Source organism: Gymnoscopelus braueri (assembly GCF_963280865.1).
Source record: "Gymnoscopelus braueri genome assembly, chromosome: 17".
Taxonomy (NCBI): domain Eukaryota; kingdom Metazoa; phylum Chordata; class Actinopteri; order Myctophiformes; family Myctophidae; genus Gymnoscopelus; species Gymnoscopelus braueri.
Window position 1 is genome coordinate 24,448,248 of NC_137617.1, and position 9,173 is coordinate 24,457,420.

Consider the following 9,173-nt stretch of genomic DNA (forward strand, 5'->3'; position numbering starts at 1 on the left):
TGTGTGTGTGTGTGTGTGTGTGTGTGTGTGTGTGTGTGTGTGTGTGTGTGTGTGTGTGCGTGTGTGTGCGAGAGGTAGATGGAGTACCATGGGCAACCAGAGCCATTACTCAAACTTCTGAGCTGGTTTGACAAAGTAGCCATAGCAACGGCCAGTGGAAGTGCTTCATCTGTCTTGATCATGAGGTCATGGAAGGTGTGTGTGTGTGTGTGTGTGAAGGCCTCTTTCCAGACTCAAACTATTGTTAGGATGGTGTATCTTGTTGTGTCCGTTGTATGTTAATGGATTGTGTGTGTGTGTGTGTGTGTGTGTGTGTGTGTGTGTGTGTGTGTGTGTGTCTGTCAGTGCAAATGGATGAACTCCATTACAGATCTATCTTCAGATGAGTCAGAACTCAGTTTGCTGCTATTAGAGAGAAAGAGAGAGAGAAAGAACTGTGGTTAGGACGCATGCACATACACACACGCACGCACGCACACACGCACACACGCACACGCACGCACACACACTCCAATGTATCTCCACTGTAGGTGTTTACCCACGCTGTTGACATGAGAAGATAAAGGACCGAGCCTAGCAGATGCAAAGAAAAGAAAATCCCATTGTCGTCCATTCATACACACGAACAATTACCATCCAAACCAAAAACGCACTCCTCAAAAGCCAAGAATATTGCTGTATTTCCATTGGTTGAACCTTGTACAAGAAAACCCACTTACATACAGGGATTTGTCCTTTTCAGGGCCCTGGGTGGTGCAATGTATTCCACTGATGAAAAGCGAGCAGAGACCCACCGCTAGTACATTTTCAACACTGCCGCACACCCCGGCCCATGTGAGGTAGACGAGGCAGTCATTATGCTGCTCATTGGAGCAGCAATATCTCTAGCTACTTGGGGACACTGTGTGCCTGAGCGTAGCCGGGCCAGCCTGCCTACCGGCTTGTCCGTCTGTCTGCCGGTTGATCTAGCTGCCTGCGCGGCCGTAACCCCCCCACGTGCCTACCTACCTCGCTGCCTGTTAGGATGTCTGTCTGCATGGCCGCCGCCTTGCTTGCTTGTTACGTTATGCCTGTCTGTCAGCCTGTCTGTGTATGTCCCCTCCTCCTGGCTGCATATGGCTATGCAGCCATTATGTACAGTATATGTGTGTCTACAGTACAAATGTACTCTGAGAGTGTGCAAATGTAAGCAAATAGACCCTCACGTGTGCATTTTGGTTCCAATCTAAAACAACAGAGTTGACGAAAGTGCTATGCACAGCAGGCATAGCAACAAATTAAACCATAATGCATTACAAATAAACACACAATACAATTAAAGGTAGGGTAAGTGATATATTTGGGTTAAAACAAAAAGTATTTTGTTAAAAGGTTAAAATACTATATTCTGATAGTAATCATTGCTATAGAGTGTTTTTTCAGTAACAGATGTCTCCCTGTCTCTCCAGCTCTTTAATAAACAGAAAATACATTTTTCGGTAGGTGTCAAAATCTCAGCCAATCAGGAGAAAGTACCCATTTTTAATCTTAATTTGTATAGTGTTCCAGTTCCAATTTTGCATGCTCATTTCTTAGTGTTATCACTTCCAATTTCACTTGTTTAATCTGTACCCTGATTGAGTTCTCTGTCCTGGTTGGATAAAATTGGAAATGAAACTGAAACTGAAACGAAAATGCATTTTCTGTTTAATAAAGAGGTGGAGAGACAAGGAGACTCCTAATACTGAACAAACACTCTATAGCAATGAGTACTATCAGAATATACAGCTATTTAACACTTATTTTAACCAAAGCAAATCACTTACCCTACCTTTAAACGTAAGTACAAATCTCATTCAAAGTTGCATTTGTACACTCCCAGTGTTACGAATGGATACATTTACACTGAGGGTTTTACTGTGTAATACACGGCGTGAGCGTTGATGCGCATCACACGGGTCCATGCCTGTGAAGTAGCCAATTCGTACGGGTCTTTGCATTTTCTTGTGCTTGCGTCTGCATCTCTGTGCTGTGCTTTCTCATGTGTGTGTGTGCATGAGGAGAGGTACAAGGCTCTACCCTAGAGACCGGGGATCCAGGCATGGGCAGATAATCGGAGCGTCTCTGGAAGATTACTGGGCCTCGTCCTCCAGCCGTCCGCCTTTCGCTTTGCCTCCTCCCCGTCTCGTCCTTCCATCCGTCCTTCTGTCTGTCTGTCCGTCCGTCCGTTCGTCGTTTGTCCTCCCTGCCGTAAAACTAGGTCAGAGCTGTAGTTGGAAAGGCTGTCGGAGCAATTAAAACGAACTTCCCTATAGCTCACCATCCCTGTCACCTTCTTGATCCCTCCCTCCTCCACTCCGCCCTTTTCTCCTTCTCCTTTAAGCTGATGTTCTCCTTTCTTTCAGCTGATGTTCTTCTTCCCAATTTGTGCTGCAGCACAAATTGCTCAGTTTGGGACAAAATACACTTGACCTTGACCTTGATCGACAACCAGTAACGAAGTACATTAACTTGAGTACTGTACTCTACTCACTTTACTTAAGTATTTGTATTTTTCAGGTATACTTATGACTTTAACTCCGCTTCATTTAAAATACAAATATTGTACTTTTGAGAGGGGGAAAACCTCCTCTTCTCATTCCCTTCTCTTATCCCTGCCTTTCTGCCCTGGTCTGCCTGTCTGTCCATCGACAACGCGAACTGAACTGTAAGACAGAGAGATCTTACAGAGAGGGGGGGGGGGTTGTCCTGATAACCGACCCAAATGAAGTCTATTGAACAAGCACTCGGCTTTTATTTATCCATTGTACGATTCCTTTTTTCCCCTTTCCTTTTTTTTTGTACTGAGCTTAATTGGTCTGGCAGCTTTGGAAAAAACAAACACAAAAAAACCCACTGTGCCATAATGAGCGAACTAAGTGGAAGGAGTTGGAACAGTGTCGGAATATTGCTGCAGCAGCATTCACACTCAGCGAGTGAATAGGAGCGGGGGGGGGGGGATTTCTAGTGTTACGCTGTCGGGGGGGAAACCTTGTATGTCCAAAAACTGTTACTTTTCAGACAATGGGAACCTGTGTTCCATTGGTTCCAATGTAATTATTATTTAGTCACAACAAGCTCTTGTTAATACTTTTCATTGTTTCAATATTTATAAAACCCATACTTGATCACTTTCACACACACACAAAAAATCTAGCTTGTAGATCGGCTATTTTTACTACTTACGTGTAGGCCTGTCACAATTATTACATAATCGTCTAATCGCAATTGTTTTATATAATCGCAATTATTTTTGCATAATCGTCATAATCAATTCCATGTAAAAAAAAAAGTCATATATTTTCAAAACAAAAATAGTGGAAATAGCAGATCTATACACAAATCCACGGAGCGCTGCCCTGCGCACAGCCATTGCTGCGGTGTCAACGCTCCGCGGACGCGACACCGCAGCAATGGCCGCCTACAGGCAGCTACAGGCAGCGCGTCTGTGGATTCGTCTATAAGCTCAAAACGCGTCGCATCGCTTCGTTTTGATTGATAGATTGGCTATTAGATTAGATAGATTGGCTATTTCCACTATTAATGTTTCTTTAGTATAAAGTAATTAAATATGTGTTATTTGTCATATCTGACCTGTGCAACTTTTGTTTACGAAAAGCCAAACAGAAATGTCATTTTTATTCATAATGTTCCATTAATTTTCAACAACAGAAACAAAATTAAATCGTTAATCGCAATTATTTGAGTGATAATTAATCGTCAACTTAAATTTGTAATCGTGACAGCCCTGCTTACGTGTGACACTGTAGTATGACGAGTTGAAACATGGAGATACAAGTTTTCTGCCCGACACATCAACGATAGACAGTGTTAGAGAAGGTGTGTCTGAAAAGCAAAAAGACCAAAATATTGCTCAATCAGTGAGATGGTTCGACCAATCATTCAATCTGTATAGTGACAATCTGTCAATGAATGAATCTGAGAAATGAGCAGTGGTGTAAAGTAACTAAGTACATTTACTCAAGTACTGTACTTAAGTACAATTTTGAGGTATTTGTACTTTACTTGAGTATTTCCAATACTTTTGCTTCTACTCCACTACATCTCAGAGGCAAATGTTGTACTTTTACTCGACTACAATTATTTTAAAGCTTTAGTTACTAGTTACTTTGCAGATGTAAATTATCACATTATAAAACATACATTAACCACTTGTTAAAGGACGACTTCACCGATTTTCAACCTATCTTCATATAATTGGTCCTCACTAATACTCATGATAAAATGGTACCATTTTTTTCTACTTGGTGTCTCAGAGGAGGGCTGTGGACAGTTCAGAGTCCTGTCTACCAGTGACATCATCAATGGGGAATCCAAGCTAATAGAAACTGCAGGCTTTCTATTCCTGGAAAGTTGCAATGCAATAAAAGCAGCCATTGTTCTCATGTTAATAAAAATCGAAATATGAAATGTGAAATCTGCCTAACGATGATCTCACTGGTAGACGGGTTTCTGGACTGTCCACAGCCCTCCTATGAGACACAGACCAAGTAGAAAAAAATGGTACCATTTTATCATGAGTATTAGTGAGGACCAATTATAGGAAGATAGGTTGAAAATCGGTGAAGTCGTCCTTTAAGCCCTATTTTATAGCGAGGCTATTTGAAAATAGCCGATCTACAAGCTCACAACGCGTCGCATCGCGACGCGTTGTGAGCTTGTAGATCTGCTATTTTCAAACATTTTAGTACTTTTACTTTTGGTACTTTAAGTACATTTTGATACCAGGGTGTTAGAGAAGGTGTGTTTGAAAAGCAAAAATACCAAAATATTGCTCAATCAGCGAGATGGTTCAACCGATCATTCAATCTGTCAATGAATGAATCTGAGAAATGAGTGAAGAAGTCAATTAATGAGTGACTGGATTAATGAATGTACAAGCTGTCAATCATGTCCAATGACTGCATACTGTAAATCATGGTCTTGATCATTAAAAAAAAACAGCCAGTTTATACTGTAAAGTGCTGTAATTGGATTATACAGCCAGTCCTGGCCCTGATCTGTCCATTTCCTTCACCCCAGAGACACTTAACTAAATGAGGATTAACTAATCAAGCTAAAATTAACATGACTGGAAACTGTGCGGCAAAGTACTGCATCTGCAGCTTAAACTAAGTCAATTGTTTATCCTATGGGACTGAGGTTACATTTAAAAAAAAATGGATAAAGTGGTTTAAATATAGCTAATAGAAGTGCTTTTAGTGAAATTAAAAGCAGCTCCCATTAAAACAGACTTTAATTCACTATGAGTTTTTGCCCTCCCCCTGTGCTATACTGTAAGTGCTAATCCAGGCCCAATGCCCCCCCCCCCCCCCCCCACCACCACCAGCAGCAGCAGCCTGGCAACCGCAGCCCTTCATTATTAGAAAATGCACTTTGAAAAATAATAATACCCTTTCTACCTTTGGTGGAGTCTCTCTCTCTCTCTCTCTCTCTCTCTCTCTCTCTCTCTCTCTCTCTCTCTCTCTCTCTCTCTCTCTCCTCTCACTCCTGCCTCTCTCTCTCTCTCTCTCTCTCTCTCTCTCTCTCTCTCTCTCTCTTCTCTCCTCTCTCCTCTTCTCTCTCTCTCTCTCTCCTCTCTCTCCTCTCACTCCTGCTTCTCTCTCTCTGTCTCTCTCTCTCCTCTCACTCTATTGCAGAGGTTCTCAAATTATGGGTCAGGGCCCCAAGTGGGATCACAGGAAGGTGATGGTGGGTTTTGCACATAGACAAATGAAAAAATAAAGAGGTTTGAGAACCCCTGCTCTATTGCTCCTTTCTCTCTTTCTCTGTCAAGTCTCTCTCCATATCTCCTCCCTCTCTCTCTCTCTCTCTCTCTCTCTCTCTCTCTCTCTCTCTCTCTCTCTCTCTCTCTCTCTCTCTCTCTCTCTCTCTCTCTCTCTCTCTCCTCTTTCAGTCCCCTGTCCCTCCATTTTCCTCTCTTTCAACCTCTCGTAATGCATTACTGGGACTATTCCCCCTGACATGTTCCCTCTCTTGTCAAGTGTGAAGCTTGTGCATGTGCGTGTGTGTGTGTGTGTGTGTGTGTGTGTGTGTGTGTGTGCGTGCGTGCGTGTGTGCGTGCGTGCGTGTGCGTGCGTGTGTGTGCGTGCGTGCGTACGTACAGTACGTGCACAGTGCAAGCGAGGGCTCTGAATATCATGTGTCATGTAGGGAACATGCTTCTGAGCTCCAGCCCTAATGGTAATTGAGGCTATTAGGCCTCGGGGGGGGACAACATCAGCGAGTCTGGGAGAGCGTCACATGGCTAATGAGCAGAGCAAAATGAGACATTGTTTCTAGTGAGCGCGGCTGCTCAGACGAGCAGGTGAGTGGTTTTATCTGCCAGCTCCAATCATGACATGTCACGTTCAGAAGTTGTAACAGAGTTAAAAATGTTCGCTACGGAAAAACAGATATTACACATTTTCACGATTAAAAAAAAAAAACAATAGCCAAAGAAATCTTAAAATGACACAGATGCGTTCTCTGCCTGAAAGGGTTAAAATAAGAGCATTTTTGGTGCTGATTAGAACATTGTGTAACAGATTGTTGTTCGCAGGGCTCCCACTAACAATTTCAAAGCATCCCGATGTAATGTGTGCCTGTAGATCTGTTTGAATGCTTAAGTGGTTCAATAAAATGAAGTTCAGTTGATGTGTTCATGTAGTTGATTGATTAGTAGTTTTCTTTCCTACTGGTGAAATCTGATAGGTGGAGACGTTTTCATATTACAAAAAAGAAAAGCAAAGAAAACTATTCCAAGTGCAATTTGTTCCCACGTCAAGAGAAATTATCATCAGTTTACCCGTTTACACATAGATTTCCCTCAATACTTTTTCTTCCAATGCCAAGATTCTGTGAAGAGAAAGGAGAGAATGTGGATTTCTCACAACCATTTCTCAACAACTAGCTCCATTAAGAACCTCTCACTCCGCTATACAGCTCCGAGATGAGGTTCTATGTGGATGTCACCCAGAATCGGTAGAACGTCCGCCAAGGCTCCGCTGTTTACCCTTTTGTATACATCGTGTCCAAAAACTAATGGTAGATTCCAACGTGTACAGATGTTTAAGGTTTGGTTGGCTGGAAAATATTTTAGGTTGGGGCACGAAATAACCGTTTAAATTACTTATTTCGTCAGCCTGTGGCCATGTTTCCCATTCAACCCGGAAAACCCCCCTACGTCCGCCACCAGTACTGCTCCCGGTTTGGCTACAATGGGAAACATGGCCACAGGCTGACTAAATAAGTAATTCAAACGGTTGTTTCGTGCCCCAACCTAAAATATTTTCCAGCCAACCAAACCTTAAACATCTGTACGCGTTGGAATCTACCATTAGTTTTTGGACACGATGTTTACAAAGGGGTAAACAGCGGAGCCTTGGCGGACGTTCTACCGATTCTGGGTGACATCCACATAGAAACTCATCTCGGAGCTGTATAGCGGAGTGAGAGGTTCTTAATGGAGCTACTCAACAACCAGACCCGCATTGAGTGAATTATTATTATTATTTGGACTATCGGTGGCTCAATTTATGAAAATCCCGTAGCTTCAGCTGTATTGATACTCGAAGATAATAGCCAAGGCAGTGTCTTGCAAATGATTCTCCGGGGGCCCACTTTGCAATCAGTGGTATTTATCACAAAGTAGATACCTTCAGAAATAATTGGTGGCAATTGCAGTGATCACCCACATACTGTATTGTGACATGACAAAGCCACTCGCTCCCATCCGTATTGTCCTTCATAATTAATTTCTACTCTTGTCACCATGGAGATTGAGCGACATCAAAGATCTGCACTCGTTCATTGTTCCCCCTCTCTGTGCGTGGAGTGAACCACTGTGGTTACAGTACTTCAACTACAGTCTGTTCATTACTCTGCTTTCTGCTCTCATTCTCTTTCTTTTTCCTTCATGGCAGTTCTCCATTCATTCTCCATTCATCATTTTCCTTTCATTCCTGCTTAGATGCTTCTCTCTCTCTCTCTCTCTCTCTCTCTCTCTCTCTCTCTCTCTCTCTCTCTCTCGAATGCTTGCTGATGCTGCCATTTTATTTTTTCGTGAAACTCCATTTAGGATTTGAATGGAATAAATCCTCTCTCCCTACCCAAGACCTCGCTATACTCTGTCTTGTCTCTCTTTCGTCCCAACCATTTCCCACCCACTACTTCCCTACTTTATCTTGCTCAATTTTGTTCTTTCTCCCCATCTCTCACTCTTTCCCCTCTTTCTCAGACACACTGCTTACATTTTAACGTCCTGATCAATAACTGGGAACTGCATGGGGCCGGGTTCCGATCAGCTGTGATGGATGGTGGGGGCAGGGTGCCGCACTCTTCATGTCACAGCTACTTCTTAATCCAACTCGGCGGTCAGTGGGGACCAGGACATTCCCCCATGCTCTGGACAAACAAACAGATCAGTTTAAAGTCTAGCTTGACAGACAGGGACAGTGTTGATCAAAAAGACTCATTAAAGGACGACTTCACCCATTTTCAACCTAACTTCATATAATTGTATAATAATGTAATGTAATGCTCATGATAAAATGGTAAAAAAATCTACTCGGTCTGTGTCTCAGAGGAGGGCTGTGGACAGTAGTTCAGAATCCCGTCTACCAGTGACATCATCGATGGGGAATCCAAGCTAATAGAAACTGCAGACTTTCTATTCCTGGAAAGTTGCAATGCAATAATAGAAGCCATTGTTCTCGCGTTAATAAAAGTCTAAATACAAAATATAAAATCTTGTTGGAAAAAAAAATCCTGCTTAACGATGTCACTGGTAGACGGGTTTCTGGACTGTCCACAGTCCTCCTATGAGCCACAGACGAGTCGATTTTTTTTTAACCATTTTATCATGAGTATTAGTGAGGACCAATTATATGAAGATAGGTTGAAAATGGGTGAAGTCGTCCTTTAACATTTCAATATGGTGCTGCACAGATAAGACGTCGCCAGCCACCACTGACATAGGCTGTCCGTCTGTCAGATGTGCTGCCTCAGCCAATAAGGATAGAGATATTTCACGTATGTTTGTTTGTTTTGGTTTGGGGGGGGGGGGGGGCTTTTCTCCCTTTATTGATAGTAGAGTGGAGATTAGACAGGAAACTAGAACGGTACGCTCCTCAGAGTCCAGATCCCGGACCCAG